This window comes from Dermacentor albipictus, unplaced genomic scaffold, assembly GCF_038994185.2.
Source record: "Dermacentor albipictus isolate Rhodes 1998 colony unplaced genomic scaffold, USDA_Dalb.pri_finalv2 scaffold_11, whole genome shotgun sequence".
Lineage (NCBI taxonomy): Eukaryota > Metazoa > Arthropoda > Arachnida > Ixodida > Ixodidae > Dermacentor > Dermacentor albipictus.
The window spans coordinates 16,477,639-16,500,322 of NW_027225565.1; the positions used below are offsets into that span (position 1 = coordinate 16,477,639).

A 22,684-nucleotide genomic window follows, 5' to 3' on the forward strand; every position below is an offset into this window, starting at 1 on the left:
GATGTTTGCTTTCTCAGTAGTCTATCTAAAGACAGAAAACTAGGCTCAGGTGTTTTTACCTCTAGAAGAAGACAAGCTTTTATACGGCAACCTATCAACTTGAAGCCCACAGTAGTAGTTCAGCTTCTATGCCATTTAGCTGTTGAGCACGAGTCAAATAAAAATTAATGCAAAAGTATTAGTGTTCCATGCTTTTAATGCACAGTAAAGGGACAATAAAGGAAAATAATGAGTTAAGTTAGATTGAAGGTTAGCCTTTCATAATAATAAATTAATCATTTGTAGCAAGAACAGAGCTTTTCTAAGCAAGAAAACTAGAGAACTGGAAAATCAAAGAGCACCAACTAATAAATTGAACCAAATTCTGTAGTTTTATGTGCCAAAACCACAATATGATTATGAGGCATGAAGTACGAAGGAATCTGGATTAATTTTGACCCCCTTGGTTACTCTACTGTGCATACAATGAATGCACAGCACACATGCATTTTTGCATTTAACACCTATCAAAATGCAGCTGACACACCTACAATTTGATCACTCACCCTCAGGCTTGGCAGCGCAACATCAAACAGCACAACTCAGAGCCCATGCTTGCAGGCAACCTTCTGCAGTGAGTGCGTCACTTGGTGCTCATGAGGCAGTACTTCCAGCTGCTTCAGCTGCTTTTAAGTGTGTGCACTGCTGGCTTTTGCTGTTTTAAAGCCCTTAAAGCCCAACTACAACAAAAGTTAGGGCTGCGTAAAAAATGATTCAAACAGTGTAAATACAAAACAGCCGTCTAGCATTCTTGATAGCGAGACTGAAATGAATGCCACAATTACCAGTGACTGGCAGTGAAGCATGACTCAGATTGCAGGGCTCCTTAGTGCGGCCTACGAGATAAGGGACCACCTGCAGCTGCCTGCAGTGTGATAAAAAACCTGGAGGCGATGTGGACTCTTGTCATAGCCATTAACCACCAGGTTCATGCGTCATCTGCTAATACACTATTAAAAGAATACCAAAAAGAAAATTAGACAGTTACCAGCCCCGCAGCTTTGCCAAGATCACTACAGTAGTATTTACTACTCATTTATTACCAATTTAGCAAAAGTGAAATTTCTTTGCATTTGGAATTTAAGCTTTCGCAGTAGGGGTATTGAGGTGTGATGATCACAATGCTCCTGTGCTTTGTGACATTACATCACTACATATTTGACAAGGCCATGGTTCTAAGTGTTTGTAGATACATCGATATCTTATTTCTTTTACAACCTAACTCCAATATGACACATGAGAATACAGTAGATTACATTTGAAATCTTTTTAACGGGCATGGAAAAGCTTTAACCTTTACACATGAGACACGCATGGCGAAAGCATTGTTAGCAAGGCTCCCACGTGCTTTAGATAATTTTTCACCTTGGTCAGTGTCAGTTCTGTTTTTTCCCTTAACTCTTCCTAACCGGACAAGACTTCGTCAGACTCAACTTCATTAAACCATTGACAATGCACTGCATATCTTAAACATTTGATGGTCACCCTAAAGCATGTTTCCTGAAGTTACCAACCAAGAGCAAAGAATGGTTAGCTACTGTATGAACCAGCCTACACCCATGTAAACCAACTATTGCCCCAATGTGCCTTGAATAGGCTCTAAAAATGTGTATTCACACAATGCGCAATAGCTTTTGTGCTCAGGTTGGCAGGTTCATAGCAGCTGGCCTCCCTCACTCATCATCGGAATCTCAGAATCCCTACTGCAAAAACTTCAGGAGTTGAAAGCAGCAAAAGACAAAAGCGCACAGTTTGAAGCAGCCAGAGGCACTGCCTCATGAGCACAGCAGTTGCACTGACTGAAGAAGTTTGATGACAAATATGGGGCCCCATTTGTGTCGCTGGTTCCGAAGAAGCCATCTAAGCTTTGTTCCCATGCTTGAGTGTAAAAATACAGCTGTTTTTAACAAAAGGCATGCAACACCGTTCATGAATTGTGCCACTTGAATGGTTTACCAAATAACCTCTTACTTTTGGTAAGCTCTACACAAGCAAAATTGGACGCTGCACTGATGAAAGGGCAAGAGAACATTTGCAGAATATAAAAACAAAGGAAGACCAATGTAGGTGAGCATTGTAACACATGCACTTGTCATCCCTCACTTGAAATATATTCTTGGGAGTAGAAACATGAATGCACAACTGATATCATAAGCTCTTAATATCAAAGAGTGGGAGTGACTGTGTAATTATTCATATTGTTATTTTTTTTCTATTTCTCACAAGTATGTGTATGAATGTTTTTTTGCTTTCGGTTTACACAGGTTGCTACACCTCAATTTGTTTGACCCTGTTCCCTTCTTTGCAATCCTTCACCCCTCCCCCTCTTTTATGAACTTCCAGAGAGATTATATGAATAGGTCCTGCTTTCTTAGAAAACATGGCACACTGGATTGGCAGTGCCTACCACTGCATGTAAATTCTTTTGTGTTTCTGGTTTTTATCTCAACTCCTGAAAGAACCCAACATGAGTAGCCCCTTTCCTCTCCCCTTCTACCACAACTCAAAACCTCGCCTTGTCAATCCCTTCTATTTACAGTCTGCCTGTTTTTTTTTTTCCTTATTTGACATCCACTACTCTACACAACAAACTGGCTTATACGGATTTTTGCTCATTTTATGTCGCATCGATTTTTATTTTAAAAAATTTCTGTTCTCATATGTATTGAAGGATGAAGTGGCACAAGCATGTCTAGAAATTTTGGACAATGCACCTTCCACTATTTGTCTATCTTCACTGCTATGTGTCGTGATCAAGTGACGAGCATACAACACTTTTTTTTAAGTGACAACTGTATAATAGGTTACATATGCAACGCATGCAAGGCTACATGCTGGCTTTGCTCGCATGGTCTGGGCCGCTCTCCCAGAGGCATCGTTCCACATCTCACATGATGGTGTACGTAGCGCCATCTTGTTGCGGTGGCGCACACATCTCCCTTGCTTTAGAGTGGCCCCAGTCATAAGTTGAGCTGACTTGGAGCTCTTACTTCTCACGTGCTCTTCGAACTCTTACGTCCACTTCTTGTGAATGCTCCAGGTTGCAATGGCTGCAAATGCTTACTTGTGCATCGAGTGAGACCACTAGCTGTGCTCACCGCATATGAACGTTAAGTGTGAGCTGGCCCAACTACTGTCCCTGTTGCAGCACGGGACAGGATATGGACGGCAGTTTGTGGTTGAATAGGGTCTTTTTGCAAAGTCGTGTGTTGCCAGTCGTATTACTTGCGCTGCTTGACCCTATATGCTTCATTTCTTTTCTTGAATGTCCTAGTGCTCCTCAGTGGCTTCAGCATTCTTGGTGCCACTGGCACATCGGTTCTGAGGCATTTTCCTATGAGTTCAGCAAGTGTGAGCCCTTCTTTGCCTGGAGGTCATGATGAGCAAGCAGAGCCTTTTGAATGTTGGATGACTTCTTGAGCAACTGCTTAGCCATCTGTACAGTTCTTTCTGCAGCACCGTTGCTCTGGTGTAAGTAGGTGCTACTGGTTACATCACATAATTCCCATTGCTTGACGAACATGCTGAATTGTGCCAAAGCGAACTAAGGAACGTTGTCCTGTCATATAATAGCTGGTGTCTCAAAGTGAGCGAAGATCTGGCTCAATGTTCTGTGTGGTAGTATGCCTCAACTTCATGTGTTCAAAGAAGCGCAAGTAATAGTCCACCACTACGAGGTAATCTCTCCATTCTCAAAGAGATCAATTCCAATCACTTCCTATGGGTGTTCTGAAAGTGGAGTGTGTATCACAGGCTGTGTCTGGTTTACAGTGCTATTGACAGACAGGACATTTTGACACATAACTCTGGATGTGTTGGTTAATATCTGGCCACCAGACTGACTGAGTGGCTCAAGCCCAACATCTTCCAACAACCTGACGACCAGTATGCAAGCGCTAAAGCACATCACTTTGCATATTCAGTGGGATGATAACGTAACTGCCTTTGAGTAAAATTCCATCCACCAGTGTCAGTTCATGGGTAAATTCTGCATACCTCTGCACTTCTGGGGGCAGCAACTTGTTTGGGCCATGACGTACAGTAGTCCCTGACCCTTTCTAAAACGGGATCATTCATTTGCATGGCCTTTATCCTCTCTAGCAAGTCTTGGGAGGCAGGCGGCAGTTCCATTGTAAGAATTTCGTGTTCTATGATGGCCTCGCTGATGGTCCCTGGGCTGCTATTGCCTGTTTCTTTCTGCAGTTTCCTTGAGAGCACGTCAGCAGGGCATATTTCCTTGCCAAAGATGTGGGAAATGGGGTAATCCAGCAGCCTCATTCGGACCCGCTGCAGATGTGGACTCGGTTCACCCAGGCAGTTTGATGACAGCAACAGCACTAGCGGCTTATGGTCTCTTTCTACATGAAACTGCAGACTTACCAGGTAGCAGCGGAAATGCTTGCAGGCCCATGTAACTGCCAGTGCTTCTTTCTCTATACAAGCATATTATGTCTCTATGTCAGAGAGGGACCTTGAGGCACAGTCAACTACAAGCCTATGATCTTCTGTCTCTTGTAGGACTGCCCCAAGACTGTAGGATATGCATATGCAGACACAGTGAGAAAACTAACGGTTGTACTGGGTGAGCACCGGTATCGTCGTCAATGGCTTTTGATGGATTAAGCATCACTGTGAAGCAGATCATGTAATGGTTTTGTCAGCTGTGAGAGCCTTGGAAAAAACGGACCAGGTGGCGGGCCATCCCAAGAAGGACCACACTTCTACATCCTTCGTCTGTTGGTTCTGCTACCTGACAGCACATTGACCTTTTCAGGGTCAGCAGTGATACCGTTTGCCAATACAATGTGTCCAAGGAATTCCACAGACTGCTGGCGAATGAGAAGAAAGGGGGTTAACCAAGGGGCCCGATGTTTAGTAATCATATCATAAGAAGCCAACGAAGACACCAAGGACAACACAGGGGTAATCACTTGTACTTACTAAATGAAATAAATTATAAATTAATGGAATTGAAAGTGGACGAAAAAACAGCTTGTCGCAGGTGGGGAACGATTCCACAACCTTCGCATTTTGCGTGCAGTGCTCTACCAATTGAGCTACAGCAGCGCCGTCTTCTCATCCACATCCTGGGGTATTTATGTGTTACTACTACAACTAACCCTAGGAGTGTTAGCCAGCACCACTGCTCAGAAACCTTGGCGATGGATGTGGAACATCCTTTCTGCTGCAGGCGTCGCAATTACGTGATCTTTTTGGGTGAAGGCAAGTGGTCAGTAAAGCCCCACATGCCAACTGAAGGTTTCAATGTTGCCGGATTCGAGACCCTTGTTATGTAATGAACGAGAAGAAAGCAGGTTAACCGAGGGGCCTGATTTTTATTAATCATATCATAAGACACCAACAAACAAAGATACCAAGGACAACACAGAGGAAATTACTTGTACTTACTAATTGAAATAAAGAAATTATAAATTAATGAAATTGAAAGTGGATGAAGAAACAACTTCCCGCAGTTTGGGAACGATTCCACATCTTCATATTACGCGTGTGATGTTCTACCGATTGAGCTACCATGGCACCGTCTTCCCATCCATTTTCTGGGATATTTATGTTACTACTAGAACTAACCCTGGGATTGTTAGCCAGTGCCACGACTCGCAAACCTTGGCGGGGGATGTAGAGCATCCTTTCTGCTGCAGGCATCACGAGTACGTGATCTTTTTGGGGGAAGGCAACTGGTCAATAAACCCACACATGCTACCTGAAGGCACCAATGTTACCAGATTCGAGAACCTCATTATGTAATGAAGAAGGGGGTTAACGAAGGGGCCCGATTTTTTTACTGCTGGTGTAGTACACACTCTCCTGTGTTTAGGGTGATGCCAGCTTCTTGCAGGCGCTGAAGTACTTTGTGCAGTCATGCATCATGTTCTGCCTTCGTGCGGCCAAACACTATTATGTAGTCTTGCAGACATGCTTGGCCTTGCAGGCCTTCTAGCGGTCTTAGCATTTCCCTGTAGAAAAATTCAGTTGCTGTGGAAATTCCGAAGGGCAATCGGAGGAACTTAAATGGCCAATTGGCGTCAGGAAAGTGTTGTACCTCTAGGACACAGGTAACCAGTAACCAGTAACCAATACCCGCCCTTGCGTCAATTTTGCTAAACCAGGCAGCTCCGGCAAGTTTGGCCAGGCAATCATCGATGGTGGGCACTAAGACTCGTTCTAACTGAACGTTCTATTTCAACCTTCCAAAGTCACTGCAGATTTGAAGCTTGCCTCCTTTATTTTTCGCAACCACCATAGTAGCACACCACTCTGTGGTCTCTTTGACCTTTATGATGATACCCAGACTTTCCATTCTCTCCAACTCACATTGGACACTCGGCAACATGGGCAGAGGTACTCGCCTCGAGTACATAATAGCACACTGCTTGGCATCAAGGAGTAGCGATATTTTGTAATCAGTCTGTAGCCAGGTAGAGGTAGCGGCATAAAATGTTGGCTGAGTCACTGACCTTGCCTGCTGACTGCTACTTTTAGGAGACTTGGAGGACATTGAAGGACTTGATTGCGGGACGTCAAAAAGTGCGTCATGCAGCTAGTCTATTACATAAATTTCTTCTTGACACAACCAGCCATTTCAGCACAGGGTTGCAGTGAAGTCTAACCGTTGCTATTTTGGTCCAGCCGGGTCTGAGCAGCTGTTCATTTGCTTGCTTCATGTTGCCCATGACTTGTTCGTCGTAGAGGCTTGTTGGCATTAGTTACATTTGCACCAGTGTTTACCGTGAACTTCACTGGCAAGCCATTGACCATCACATTGATTTTCCATGGCCCAGGATCCTGTTGGTCAGTTAATTGTCCAAGTAAACCTCTTCCAAAACAGCTTGGTATGTGCTTTTTGTTCTGCTTTTTGGAAGCAGAAAAGCATACAGCAGCAGTGTTCCTTTTTACTGCAAGCACTGCATGTTTTGCCATTCGCTGGGCACATAGTGTGTGATGGTTAACCATAGGTGTTCTGTTGAACTGTACCCCTTGCATGTCTGTGCAGTTTGGTCACGCGGATGCACACCACGTCGGCTCCGTATTCCACGAATGTTCTTCTAGCGCAAATCGCTAAAAAGCCACCCACTATTGCACGCCAACGGACTCAGCTCATTCCCAGGAACAAGTGGATACCGAAAACCAGGTGGGATTTCCATTTTTCAAGCCTCTACGACAGTATTTTGGCCGGACCTCGTGGCGGGAGAGCCGCGAGGCCACGCGTCGGGGCCGGCTTCCTCAACAATTGCCGATCATTTTCTCAATGATGGAAGTCACCGTAGAGGGGCGCAGCATATCCCAGGAAGAAATGGATACAAGCAAGGGATGGAAGGAGGTCAGACACAGAAGATCAGACTGGCGAACCTCCCAACACCGCGAGAGCACCTTGTCGCCGATGCGGCTCGGCAAGCGCAACAACAACCCATGGAAAGGCAGGCTAGAGCAAATACGCAAGGCAAGCAGAATGCCACATTTGCCAAGAGGGGATTACAAGATTGTGATCAGACCGCGTGGAGGACTCAAATTATCCGAGCACGGTATAGTTCCCCTCGCAGCTGCGGTACAAGATGCGGCTGGTATTCCTCGAGACGAAAGGGAGGAGGACATTGTCTGCCCCAACAACTATCAAAATATCCTCATCGTCAGTACCTCGGATCAAGAGCGTGCAAACAAATATCAGGAAGTAGCACGCATCAAGATTCAAGACAAGTTTTACGAGAGCAATGCTTACGAGACAGCGCCTGACATGACGGCCAAAGGAGTCATCAGAGGAATCCCACTCGACGAGGGCCCAAGAGACATCACAGCAGCGGTGGTTACGAGTAAAAACCCAACGGCGATAGCAGCAAAGAGACTCAGTAACACTACCACAGTGATTGTGCTCTTTGAAGGACACAAAGTGCCCACGTACGTCCGATACAGGGCAGCGCTACTCCCTTGCTCCCTGTACAGGAAACAAGTGGATATCTGTCACCAATGTAACAGACTTGGACACAGAGGAGATGTATGTCCCAACCCTGACAACAAGATTTGTGCGGGATGTGGAACACCAAACCCAGAAAAAGACCACAATTGCCAACCTAAATGTCAGTTATGCGGCGAGGACCATCCGACCGCAGACAAGACGTGCAAAGCCAAATTCAAAAAGCCCTTCATCGTTAAACAGAGACAATGGCACAGACTGCAACGAGATCGACAAGAACATGAGGACGCTATCTCAAGAGAAGACAGAGCAGAGACTCGCGGAACGCCTGGCCTCCTAAACACCAGGGAACGACGCTCCAGGTCGAGAAAAAGGTCTCCATCCACCACCAGGTCCTTATCCCGGTCCGGCTCCAGGACACCGGGGACACGATCCAGATCCAGGTCCAGAACTAAGCCATCCTCTTCAGCAAACCAGACTAACACAGTGAGCTAAGCAGACGTGGTCGATGGCGTGCGCCCGGGGGCTGGTGGGGAGACTGCCATTAATAACGAGATCAAGCAACTAAAACACGAGAACGCGCAGCTGAGGATTTTGCTAGCACGTATGAGCGATGAAATCAAAATTCTCAAGGAAGGAAAAAACCAAATAAATCAGGTAACTCCCACTCCACACGCGAGCACGAAAGAGCCATTTGAAATCCCGGACAATAAGATGGACGAAGGGGATGAGCCCCCTCCACTCAAACGCAAGGCCCAAGCCATCAGTGATAAAGAAGATAACGCAGTGGTAGATAAATCATTAGCCGATATTCAAAAGAGCCTAGCAGAAATACAAAAGTCCAATGACAAACGGGACGAAATGATGAATCAAATGGCTAAGGCAATAGCAGCAATTATGAGTAGATTAGATATCCTAGAGGCAAACCAGTCACCAGGTAATGGACTCCCCTCCGTTGCGTCAGAAGCACCACAATCCTTACCCACTTCACAACCACATAATTATATCAGATCAGCTTCTCTCCAACCTCCCGTCTCCCTCCCATGGTCGCACCCGAAATGAAGCGCGCTAAAGAAGGGTTCAGGATATGGCAGTGGAATTGTAGAAGTTACGAAAACAAAAAGTCAGTTTTGCAGCAGTATTTGAAAGACAAGGATACACCGGACGTCATAATTCTGCAGGAAACACACGGGATTGCAAAGCTAGCAGGATACAGATCTTTTGGCTATGCCGAAGGGGACACCAGGGCATTAACTACGCTGGTAAAAAGAAACATAACTTGCATGCAGCACAACACAGGCATAACGCACATTGACAATATTCTATTGGAACTCATCCCACAAAAAAAGACAGGACGTAGCTTATTTATTCTCAACATTTATAGTAACCCCATGCTACATAAACACAAATTCAAGAACCTGTTCCAGAAAACACTCAGACTTGCTGGAGAAAATCCGGTAGTTATAGGAGGAGACTTTAATGCCCCACACACCACGTGGGGATACTTATATACCAGAGCAAAAGGAAGGGACTTATGGAACGACTCGCAAGAATTAGGCCTCACGCTCGTCACAGACCCCGCCACTCCAACCAGAGTAGGCACGGCGCTAAACAGGGACACAACCCCAGACCTAACCTTTACCAAGAATATTGAAAAGGCGACGTGGCACAACACACTGGAAGATTTGGGTAGTGACCACCACATATTGGAGTTACACGTCAGAGAAGGGCCGAATAGACCCAAGGAACGACACATCAAATTAGTAGACTGGGAACTGTTTCGTAGAACGTGAGAGAAGACAACAACGATCAATCGCAGACATAGAACAATGGACTAAGGAGCTCAGTGATGACGTCAAAGCTGCCACAAAAATAGCACCACCTGAATCTAACTTGGATAAATGCGACAGCAGACTTCTCCACATGTGGGAAGCTAAGCAGTCGCTTCAGAATAGACTTAGCGGTCAGAAGCATAACAGAAAGTTAAGAAAGCGCATAGCACTCCTCAACAAAAAAATAGAAGAACATGCTAAGCAATTGACCAAACAACAATGGGACGAGATATGTAATTCCATGGACGGACAATTAAGCACCGGCAAAACCTGGCACATGCTCAGATTCCTGCTTGACCATGACAATAACAAGAAAAATCACATGCAAGCCATTAATAAGTTAATACACGCATATGAGGGTACAGAAGAGGAATTTCTCAATGAATTACAGCAGAAATACTTAAAACAGGCACCCCCTTGCATCTATCCTAGCTACAACGGGAATACAAACGCAAAATTAGACGAGGAACTCACGGAGGCAGAAATCCGCGCGGCCCTACAAAAGTTAAATACCAAATCTACCCCAGGCCCGGACAGTATAACCAACAAGACTCTCAGGAACCTGGATGATGAATCGATAGCCAAATTAACAGAATACATAAACGAGTGTTGGGTAAAGGGAGAAGTGCCAGCTCAATGGAAGAAAGCGAAGATAACGCTTATTCCAAAACCTGGTAAGAAGCTTGAGATTGACAACCTCAGACCAATCTCCCTAACATCCTGCGTCGGAAAATTAATGGAACATGTAATTTTAAACAGAGTAGACAACTTCTTAGAGGATAATAACATATACCCAGATACAATGATAGGATTTCGCAAAAATCTTTCGACACAAGATGCAATGCTCCAACTTAAGCATCAGATAATCGATTATAACACGCGCTCGACAAGAGCCATCTTGGGCCTTGATCTTAAAAAAGCTTTCGATAATGCCAACCACGCAACCATATTGGAAAACATCAAACGAATAGGACTACGGCAACGGACGTATAACTACATCAAGAGCTTCCTATCAGATAGGAAAGCAGTCATCTCCGTCGGAGGGCTCAAGTCGCCCGAGATCGACATAGGGGGGGCCGGCACGCCGCAAGGCGCTGTCATCTCGCCGATGCTGTTTAATCTCGTCTTGATGGGACTCCCCGAAAAATTTAATCACATAGAGTCCCTGAATCACACAATCTACGCGGACGATATTACTATCTGGACCTGTGATGGCAGCGACGGATCAATAGAGCAACGACTCCAGACTGCAATTAACACAGTAGAGGAACACCTCATAGGAACAGGCCTCACATGCTCTGCAGAGAAATCTGAACTTCTATTGTACCGCCCCACACTTAGAGGCAGGCCTCCCAGAGGATACGACAGAAACAAGGCTCATGAGGAAATCAAGCTACACACCAAGAACGGGCGGAATATCCCAATAGTCAACCAGCTCAAAGTGCTGGGTCTGGTAATCGAGAACAAAGGTACAAATAGGGAAACCGTAATGAAGTTAGACACAAAGGTAACAAACACCATGAGATTAATCAAACGAATTACTAACAAGCACCAAGGTATGAAGGAAGAAAGTATCATATGGCTGATACAATCATTCGTAATCAGTCAGATCACATACATAGCAGCCTTCCACAATTGGTTTGCAGCTGAAAAGCGTAAAATTAACAACATGATAAAAAAAGCATACAAACTAGCGCTAGGGATTCCCATCAGTACGAGCACGGATCTCCTGCTAAAGTTAGGACTCCACAACACACTGGACGAACTCATAGAAGCACAACAAACATCTCAAGCAGAGCGACTAACCAAAACCAAAACGGGACGGCATATACTAAGCAAACTAGGAATGAATTATCACAATCTATACGGGGAAAAGATGACGATAACGAGAGAAATTCGTGACAAACTCCTAGTACCAAATATACCCAAGAACATGCATCCTGGTTACAACGACGGCAGACGCAAGAGTAGAGCAGAGAAAATTATCCGAAGCTTTGGGTCAGACGACAGAGCAACCTTCGTAGACGCGGCTGAATACCCAGACAGAAATAGCTATGTAGCAGTAATCGTAGATCACACCCAAAAACCCCTTACAAGCGTATCAGTTAATACCAAACATTCCGAGACCGCAGAGGAGGTAGCCATTGCACTAGCATTGGTCTCCGCGAATGCTCAGTACATCATTAGCGATTCTCAAGCGGCCATTAGAAATTATGCAAAAGGTAGGATCTCTCCTGAGGCATGGCATATCATCAGAGTCAATGAAGCAAAGTTCTCCAATGCAGAGAAGAACGGCAGGCAATTGATCTGGTTCCCAGCGCATACGACTCCAGATATTCCCTCAGTCAACCTCAACGAGGTAGCACACCGCGAAGCTCGAGGTCTTACTCGCCGAGCTGAGCAAAGAGTGACTTCCATCGGTCAGGAGAACGCGGAGAAGGAAATCTGGAGAGAAAAAGACATATTAACAAGATTTAGTGACATTACCAAATTCTATCAAAATCGGAGGCGAGTATTACCACCGCCTCACACTAAACTGAACAGAGCTGAGTCTGTTACTTGGAGGGGACTACAAACAGAAACTTATACGAGTCCCGTGCAACTAAAAACTTTCTACCCCGATATATACGAGAGCGATATGTGCAAGCTATGCAACTCTGTTAGAGCCACCCTTCAACACATGTTGTGGGGATGTGAAATATATCAAAATAAAATGGCAGTCTCCCCAGAAAATCTACGGGCGCGGTGGTCGGCCGTGCTGCTCAGCTCAGAACTCCAAGACCAACTTTGGGCCGTCCAGCGAGCCAAGGAAGCCACACAGGAGCAGCAGCTCCCAGTGGCCATCTAGGCGGCCCCAGGCCCGGGCCTCTCAATCGCCGGATTCCAAATAAAGTTATCGCATCGCATCCTTTGCTCTTTGAGGAGCTGTGCATGGTGTCGACAGCTTCAAGTTACTGTAGCTGTGGCCATAGGCCCTTTTGCTGCTGTTTGATTGTCACCATGTTATGAGCAGCATTGACAGCGGCTTCCAGAGTAAGCTCGGCGTTATGTTGCAGCTTCTCACTTACCTGTTGTCTGTAGGACCGACCACGAGTCTATCACAGATCAGTTCCTCTTTCAGGGCACTGTACTCAGAGGCTTCAGCTATTCTGAAGAGTTCAGTGATGAACATATCGGCTGTCTCATGCGCGTCTTGCTTCTGGCTGTTGAGCTTTGCACACTCGTATAACACGTTCATCCGTGGCAGTAAATCTTTTATGAACACTTGCATTACTGTGTTGTAGTCGAGTTTCTCAGCATCACAGCGCCTGAGCAAGGCTAGGACGTCTTCTGCTTCACGACCCATGGCATAATGAGTGTGTTCACCTGCGTCTTGCCGTATTGCTTCTTTAGTCTGGAGATGGCTCTATAGCACTCCCATCTCATGAACCACTGTTTCCACTCCTCGGGTCGCCAAAAATCAAGTTTTTCCGGCAGTTCGATGAACGAGTTGAGCAGAGCTGCGTGCTGGGCTGTGGAAACTGTAGGCGAAGCCATGGGTTGCAAAGTTTCGTATTCACTGCACTGCGCTGCATGTGTAGACTTCTACTTGCGTGGTGCACTTCTCACAGCGTTGTCGAGTATCCCACCGCTGCCTCCATGTCGTGGCCGGATGACGAGCATACATAATTGACAAAACATAAGTGCTAATGGGGACTGTTTACTAGGTCGCATATGCAAAACACGTACGGCTACATGCCGGCTCTGCTTACACAGTCTGGTCCACTCTCCCCGAGGCATTGTTCTGCATCTTACATGACCGTGTACGAAGCACCATCTCATTGCAGTAGCTCACACGACACAGTGTACCAGGGTAACTCAATGAGCAGCAACTTCAAAAGAAGTATACTTCGGAAGGCTGCTCAAGTTTAAACAACTCTCAGTTAACAATGTCAAGACGATTTGCCCTCTCATTAACATGCACATTTATGCCACTAGACCGTAACCTCTTTGCTACATTATAGCACAGTCTTGGTCCGAATTAAAACACTGATATAACACAGCAGAAATGTTACGAATAAGAGCCATAAATACGCAGAATATTAGAAAGGCGTGCACTCTCATTCTTGCTAACTGATCATTTGTTGAAATTCTGGCAGTCTTCTGAATTATAATTTTTAAACAGGCTGCCCATTGAGTTACGATAATGCATTGCGGTGAAATTTGATAGATGGCTGCAGAGCGAATTCAACTATTCAGTTTCAACCACAGCTAGTTACCCCTATGCTTTTCTTGGCTTCAGTGCCTTTATTATTTATCCCGCACTGCCCGGGGGCATGCAAGCAGGGGGGTTACAACTTCCAAAAAAACACATCTTCATTCGCACAGCACACTTGGTCACAAGATAATCGATTCCACTCAGTTGCAGATTGGGCAAAAAATGATAGCATAAAGGTCCGTTCTAGTTTGGTATTCTCGAATTTTAAAGTCATGATCTGTTCTCTCAGATACATGGTGCGGTGGTTTAAAATAAGTGTCTCCATTATTTCCGGTTTTGTTATTATATGTGCTAAATAGCAATTTTAGTCGCAGTTTCCATAGGCGAGACGAGAGCGCTTCCCATCCGAGCTCACTTTTCATTGCAGTGCAGCTCTCCTCCCGCTTGTATCGCCCATGAACGAACCTTCCCGCTCTGTTTTGTATTCTCTCGATTTGGTCGATCAAGGTTTTCTGATGAGAGTCCCAAACACAACACGCATACTCCAAGATCGGACGAACGAATGAAATATAAGCAGTATTCTTTAGGGCAAAAGTTGAAGATTTCAAATTTCGCTGAATAAAATTTAGCGCTCTGGCAGCATTTGCAACTACATTACTCACATGTGCGTTCCAAGAACAATCACTTGAAAACATCACACCCAAATATTTATACATATATTGCTGGTCAATAATATCAGTGTTCAAAAAATAACGCGTTTCTATAATTTTTTTTTTTCGTGAAAAACAGATGAACACATTTTTTTTTATTTAGTTGGATTTTCCACTTCTCACACCATAAGAGAATGTTAGTAAGATTAACCTGCACATCGATGAAGTCCTGTTTATTTTTTATTTTTCTATACACTATACAGTCATCGGCAAACCAGCGTAAACGCCAAGATATCCCGGCAGGAATATTGTTAATATAAACTAACAACAAAAGCGGCCCTAAAAGAAGACCCTTGAGGAACTCTCGATGTGACCTCGACACAAGGAGAAGTAGCACCGTTCAGTATTATGCATTGCCGATGCTGCGACAAGTAATTGGCAATCCAGTTACACACTCCTTAAGATTTGCCTCATGAAGTTTTTGAAGGAGCAATGAGTGACAAACCATGACAATCGCCTTTCGAAAATCTAAGAAGACACAATGACTTTGCCCGTTCTCATCCACTTGAGCCACTGAGTCGTGATAGAATTCAATTAGCTGTGTTGTACAGGACAGTCCCTTGCAAAAACCATGTTGATTATCAATTAATAATCTATGTTGTAATAAATGTAACATTATTTCTTTGTACAAAATATTCTCTAATATTTTACAGGAAATGGATGTTAAAGAGATAGGCCTATAATTGTTTACATATTTTTTTGGACCACCCTTATGAACCGTAACTACATGTGCCATTTTCCAATCATCCGGCAGCACTCCAGTAGAAAGAGATCTAGTGTAGATTAGGTAGAGGTAAGATGCGATTGGCCAGGTACAGCACTTCAATATGCGGGGAGAAATACCATCTGGGCTGGGGGCATTAGTTTCATCTATACTTTGTAACAATGATTTGATACCACCAACACTGAATTCGACAGGTTGCATTAATGGCTCAGCTCTCACATAAAATTTTCCAAAGGTTGTTTTGGGCAAGCAATGCAGAATAAAAAAATCATTAAAGCAAGCTACCTTAGCTGTATCATCAGATAGGACCTTATGATGGTGAACAATTTCATTTACTCCCATTGAGTCAGATCCGCATCCTTTTACATATTTCCAAAAAAGCTTTCGATTTGTTTTCATATTATCATTAAGTCGATTGAATACTGACCCTTTCCAATGTGAACTTTAGTTTTATATTCATTAGTTACTTTGACCTGCTTCTTAAACTGATAACTGCTTTGTGTTCTTTTGAATGCGTTATATACTCTTCTTTTCCTTATTAACCTCAGGATACTAGGCTTCACCCATGGTTTCTTAGTTTTTCAGCCCAACTGAATGGACACTCGGTACATACTTTTTCGTCAGTTCTGTAACTTGTTTTAAAAAGAGACTACATTTGTACAACATCAGAATTCTCACAAAGATAATCAAAAACAGATAAATGAGCGAATAATTCCTGTGAAATGGCAGAATAATCACCTTTATCAAAGAAAAGCCTGTTGGCTTTATATGGACGTGATTTTAAAAAAATGAAACCCATTTTCCTTCTCATTCATTCTTGCGGGGGTCTGAAACCTCATAGCCTTGATGCCTCAAGGTAGCATGCATGGGTTTTTTAACCACATGCCTGCTCACTTCAGTTCAGGTGTTACACACCATCATGCAAAAAAGGATGTTCCACATCTGCCCACCACGGCTCTAAATGGCGCTGGCTAACACTCCCAGGGCCACGTATACCACACATAAATACCCAAGTTAGCACAATTGGTAGCGCATCACGTGTGTACTGCAAAGGTTCTGGGTTCAGTCACCACCAGAGACAAGGTCTTTTCGTCTGCTTTCATTACTTTCTTTCAATATTTTCTACATTTCAATTTTAACCACAGCTAATTACACCAATGCTTTTCTTGGTTTAACTGCCTGCGACCTTTATATAACCAGCAAAAATAAGGTAACAAGAAAATGAAAAGAAATAAGTGGAGGACAGAGTCATCAGTGTTCAAAGAAGCACCTTCCTTTTTGTATCTTTAAAGGGACACTAAAGTGAAAAATTATTTCTCCTGCGTCAGTAAGTTACCGTTCTACAACACCAAAAACACCACTCTTACAACCATCAGACGTTTGGTAAGCCAGAAAAAGCGCAAGAACGATATACGGGTGGCGACGCCTACTTGAGTTCCCGCATCTGGGGGCTGTGACGTCTTGGATTTTTATGGCATTTTCTAGGGCCTGCTAATTATATATAGCGGTACAGATTGACTACATTGTGTTCTAAAGGAACCAAGCATTAAACGTGGCAAGTTTCGGGAACCTTTGTTCAGCCAACACGGCCGAAATGCGAAAACATACTTTGGAAGCCCTGACGTCACGCTGACGTACCGGCGCTGGGGTTTCGGCGCGAAATTCAAATACTAATACTTGGACCTCCATTTTCTCATCTAATATTCAAACTATCTTTTTGAAATGACTGCCTGCAGGGTTCTCAAACAATGCTTTATTAGTCTAAACTGATTTATTGTTTCCCTTTAGTGTCCCTTTAACCAACACTTGCGCCCAATAGGCAACTCCTCTGCCTGCACATCAAATGACAGTGCAAGAGATGCAGCTGGAACCCACAGTCAAATATATGTACAGCATACCAATGCATCTTCTCCGAAGGTAGTGAAGAGCACAGGTGCCTGTGGAGCTGCGTGCCACGGTTCCTCTTGCCAACCCATGGAAAGGAGCATAAGTGATACTGTAGAGCTTGCCGCTTCAAGCAGTGTTCAGGTAGCCATTCATTATCCTGCACATAGTATCCAATGTATTGTAGATATCGAGGCAGCTTCAGTCCTGCAGCAAATAAAGTGATCAGTTCTAACCAAAATGTTGAGATGCAGGCACTTTGGCAGACGGATGCTAACATCTTGAAGTTTCTGGGATGCCAGTCATAATTTCGTTAAACATTATATGGGCCACTCATGCAGGGATGGAAGCAGTCAAAGAAGTTTCGGAGCAGCTCTGAGAGCAGCAAATTTGACACACTGGAGCATGAATTGCCCGTTTTGGAGCAGTAAATACATGTTTACATGAGTAGCTTGGTAAAGGTCAATGAGTGAAATACAGGCATATGAAGAAAAGGTGTTGCTTAGTTTACTTTACAGAGCACTATTTGATTATGGCAGATCAGTTCTGCGGAAGCCTGCAAGGCAAGTAAAATTCATGACAGGAAAAATTTTCACCAACCCTACTTTAGCATGAAGCTAAGAAGGAAACCTGTACATGTTTCTCGAAAACCACCATTAAATTACATACTGAATGTGACAAATAACTGTGGCCAAGAAAAAAATAAATGAGTGCTTTCCGTGAACATCACCCCCTCTATTTTGATAGGCTTATGTTAGTGCTACTGAAGTTTCTTTTTTTTTCCGTGGTGAACAAGCAGTTAATATGTAATTGTAACGAATGTTTATTTTCTTACTTATCCAACACGGTGCCAATGCAAAGATTGTGGAATACGCCGAGAAATGACCGATAACAGTGTTACAACAACCTAGGTCAAGTGTGGTCTTTCTTTTTTCCTACAAAAAAAAAAATACAAAACACGCAAATTTTCCTATAGTAATTCACGTGCCAATGCGCCCCGCATCAGTAATGTAAGTGGTCTCAGACGGAAACATTGCCATCAGCATACTGCATATATTACCAATGTGCAAACCTGGGGCACAGTCTTGTAAAGGTTCACAAAGTGAACGGTTACCACGATTGCGCTACTTCGTGTTTGGTAGGGACTGTACTTGCACGCCAAAAACTACTGACATGTCGAGAAAAAACTGCAGCTGCTCATTCCCAGTGCCCCTATTTGGCAAAGTTTTCGGAGAGCTTGATGCAATATTTGGTGCGCTGAAGCGTTGTCATGGTCAGGACAGTTTATTTTCACCTTTTAGTTATTTCACGGGCTTTTTCTCGTTAAAGGAAGTCTTCACAAATCCTAGGCTGTTTTAAATGCTGTTACCGGCCATTTGTAACCACCATACAAAACTTTTTCGCTTCTCATCGATTAGGTAAATTTAAAAATTTAGCTAATGAAACATGTTCGTGCACACTGAACGAGAAATATTTGCAGTGACTGCCATGAACAACACTCATCAAGGTACAGTGAACACCATTCGAGTAGTGTCCTCTGGTAATTTTTAATTCTTGGCAACCTGCAATTGAGATAGCAGAGTATCGCAGAATAAATGTCAAGTGACGTACTGGTCATTGCATGTTTGCCAGTATTTTACACAAGTTTTGACACACTGGTTGGAAAAAAGAGACAAACGGGCATGCTGATTGCACTTGAGCTGTGGTATACAAGTTACCCTTGTCGTGCAAGGCATCTACATTAGACAGACGGGAAGGGGTATCAATAGTTGCTTGGGCAAGCATAGTTACAACCTTCATAAAAGTTAGCGAAGTAGGTCCCTTGCGATGCATTGCAAGACTTGTGGATGCAAACTAGTTTTTTTAAAGAATGTGTCATCATAGGATGCAGTCGCACTCAAGTGATGCGCGAGATTATTGAGGCTAATGCCATTGCCAAATACATTAGGATGTGCGTGAGTACACCCTCCTATCTTTATCAGACAAGGAACTTTACTTTCTAAGTTGGTCGGCACATTTTCAATGAACCGCAGCCATATGCTTCTAGTAAGGTTGTTGTTTCAATTTTTTTCTCATGTGTGCTATGAGTGGCGCATATAATGTGCAGTAGGGTCATGGAATAACACCAGTTGAAAGTTAGCGCTCATCCTCCTGTCACCTGTACATTTCCTTTCATGCTCAAACTGAGTTATGCTAAAGCAAGACAAGAATCCATTCAGTCAATTTGTGCCTTCGAACCGGTTCAGTGTCCACAGTGCATGATGATGCTATTATAGAGGGATATTGAAAATATCGTTTATTTTCTTTGAATAAATAAAGTTTAGTATTAAGTTTCACACTGCATTTTGGAAGTTTTAATTACCCTAGTATAAATTTGTATTCTAGAATGTGAAGGATGAAAAAAAGCATTTCCAACCTTAGACATTTCCAATGACATCTAATCACTACAACTTAGAGGAAAGGCGCTACGATCTCAAACAGTCACAGCTTCTATCCGCGGTTGTTGTATATAAATGCATTACGTACCGAGAGAATATGATCAAATCTTAAAGCTAAAACTAAGGTAAAGGCTTGTACCAACACGCTTAAACAAGGGAGAACATATCAAGACACATAGTGCGGATGTAAAAAAAATAAATCATGGAGTTTTACCTTTTAAAACCACGATCTGATTATGAGGCACGCCATAGTGGGGGGACTCCGAAATAATTTTGACCACCTCGGGTTCTTTAACGTGCACCTAAATCAAAGTACGCGGGTGTTTCCGTATTCCGCCCCCATCAAAATGCGGCCGCCGTGGCCGCGGGGATTCGCGCTTAGCAGCCCAGCACCACAGCCACTACAAGCAACCACGGTGGGTATAGTGAAGAGCTGTGAAAATTTTTCCTATACCAGAAATAAGTTTTTGGCAAGGGACTCAATAACCCGGGGAATCGCGCCCTGTCTGGCGTAAGGTCTGGCGCTGGTCACAGTGCCCCCTCAGCAAACCGGGACATTTGCACGCGAGAACGAGAGCACCAAGTCCGGCCATGGCTTGTAAACCATATGACGATACATTAACAAAATATACAGTAAGTAAAACAAAAGGACGAGTAAAAACGAGACGTGTCGTTTTTATTTAACTGAAATATTATCTTCGTGCCTTTTCCCCCCTGTACGACATAGAGGTTACACAGTTCTGCTTATTCCATATCAGTAGTATCGTCTTGCATCATGCATGCGCACTGAGCACATGAATACGTTCTGGATATCGCAGAAGGCGTTGTTCACGACGCGAGACTCACGATAGCGAAGTCAAATGCGATCCTTTTAGAAATAAAGAAAAAAATTGTTTGCCTACGACAAACTTTGCAAACAAGAAATAAAATATAAGCTTACCAAAATGCTTCGTCCAGGTTGGTGGTGGAGTTCGTTGGCGTTCACCGTTGCGCATTACGCTGTGTTGTTAATCACGCCGCCTTCGCTAGTAGGCGTGAGAAGAGCATCAAAGTATTATTATTTTCTGTCAAATACTGCTGCCTCGTAAGTATAAACAGAAAATTTTGAGCTGTCTAGCCTACCTCGGCATACCGGCACACAGTAGCTTCCCGCGCTCAAATCTCGCCGTGGATTCGAATTCGCGCCGGGTGCATTTCGATGAGCTGTTGTGGCGCCACCTAGAAGAGCTTAAATATGGACGGAACGAAACAAAGTTCTAACATATGTCCGTCTAGATTTCTTTATATGTATTTATTTCAGTCTAGATTTCTTTATATTTATTTATTTATTTAAGATATAAGGCACATGCTGTTTAGAAAACACTCACGGCAAACAATGTTTTGGTCTAGTTTCTTTGGCCCCTCCGATTTATGTCCATTGTCAGCTGGCCTGCGGCCTTTAAACGATATTCCTTACATATTGTGGCTCAATATTGAGGGCACTGAACCTGGTTGAATGGGGTTTAAATAGAGGGACAATATTTCGTTCTCTAGAGTATTGCTGCTGGGGATGGAGCGAGTATTAGGCTGCTTCTCGTCGGCAAAAGGAGCCGGACGAGTCACAAAATGCAAGAAAACGAACGGCTTGCATGATTACTAGTACAGTCTCGCTTGGGTGACCAGTGAGAAACAGCATAATTAACAACCTAACAAATACAATGGACAGCCGCCAAATCGTTGGTCAATTAGCCATGTCAATGATGAGTCAGATTGGTGATTCTTTCGTGTTTGTCCGTTTGTAAACGTGTTGTGAAAAGCTTCGTTTATTCGATGTTGTGCCCCATTTTCACCAGAAAAAGAAAAGCGGCGTGTTTCTGTTGACGCGGCACGCGCACGGATTTACGGGCAAGCCGCGCGTGTCACGTTCACACATATCGCTCAATAAAGCACTTCGGCGGTATCGACATAACGGCCGCACCACTGCATGGTGGTAACGGCTAGTGGTACCGGCAAGAGGAGCCGAAAGGACCCAGAACCACAGGGCACTACAAGAATATATTTCATGGTTTCACACCTGCTTACTGCAAAAGTGTACAAAATACATGCATGGTAGCGCACTGTACTCGTAATGCAAAAATAAACGAATTAAAATTAATTTGTTAACTAAGAAACGAAGGTGAACCTTCAATAATTCACGAACAGGTAGGTTCACACTCAACTGACTCATGAAACAGTATGCTAGCTATGTCAAGAATCTTAATTAGTCAAGCAATTAAAGGTGGTGATGTGCAATGCCTTGGGGAAATGCATGCAGAAGTAGGACAATATAGCTGTTGCCCTGTTTTTGCTCATTCCCTATCAGCTGATTAATCACTTATTCATTTATTTATTTTTATTTTCACATACTGCAGCCCAATTGGGCTATCACAGGAGTGGGTTTGTACACAGCATATAACAAAATATTCTTCTGCACAAATCAACTTCAGCAACTTAAGAAACATGATACCTTCAAAATAAAAGATACAATCAATATAAAAAACACAGCATGAATCAAGTTAACTTAACAAAAATTTCTCTAAAGGCAGTGACCAAGTTTCACCTGGGAGTAATTAAGTTCCATTTTTCAATTGTATGAGGAAAGAAGCTATACTTAAATAGGCTAATATGCGGTTGAAATGGTGAAAGGCTAAGTTTGTGGCTATTCCTAGTAGGTTTCAATTTATGAGGACACAGATAGTTGTTCTTTAATGAGTAGCATGGAGTGTTAATTAGATTATGCAACAATTTAAGGCATTCATGATCACGCTGCTCAGACAGAGGTTGTAAACCGAGTTGTTATTTATTTAACTCATTATTCCAAAAATTGGAGAGTTGTAATTTCCCCTCACAAGGCACTATTGGAAATAAAATCACTTTTAGTGCTTGTCGAATGGTTGCCGCAGTGTTACAGTTG

The 22,684-nt window shown here is 43.6% G+C and overlaps 1 long non-coding RNA gene across 1 annotated transcript in view; it reads right to left on the reverse strand.

Annotated features, from left to right (window-relative positions):
* Positions 1–20,898, reverse strand: part of LOC135896814 (uncharacterized) — a 30,632-nt gene extending 9,734 nt beyond the window's left edge. Inside the window, exons 1-2 of the long non-coding RNA XR_011509334.1 lie at positions 20,693–20,898; positions 17,329–17,474 (exon numbers count right to left, since the gene is read on the reverse strand). This is a non-coding gene — a long non-coding RNA (uncharacterized lncRNA). The remainder of the gene's footprint in view (positions 1–17,328; positions 17,475–20,692) is intronic.
* Positions 20,899–22,684: the final 1,786 nt, after the last annotated feature.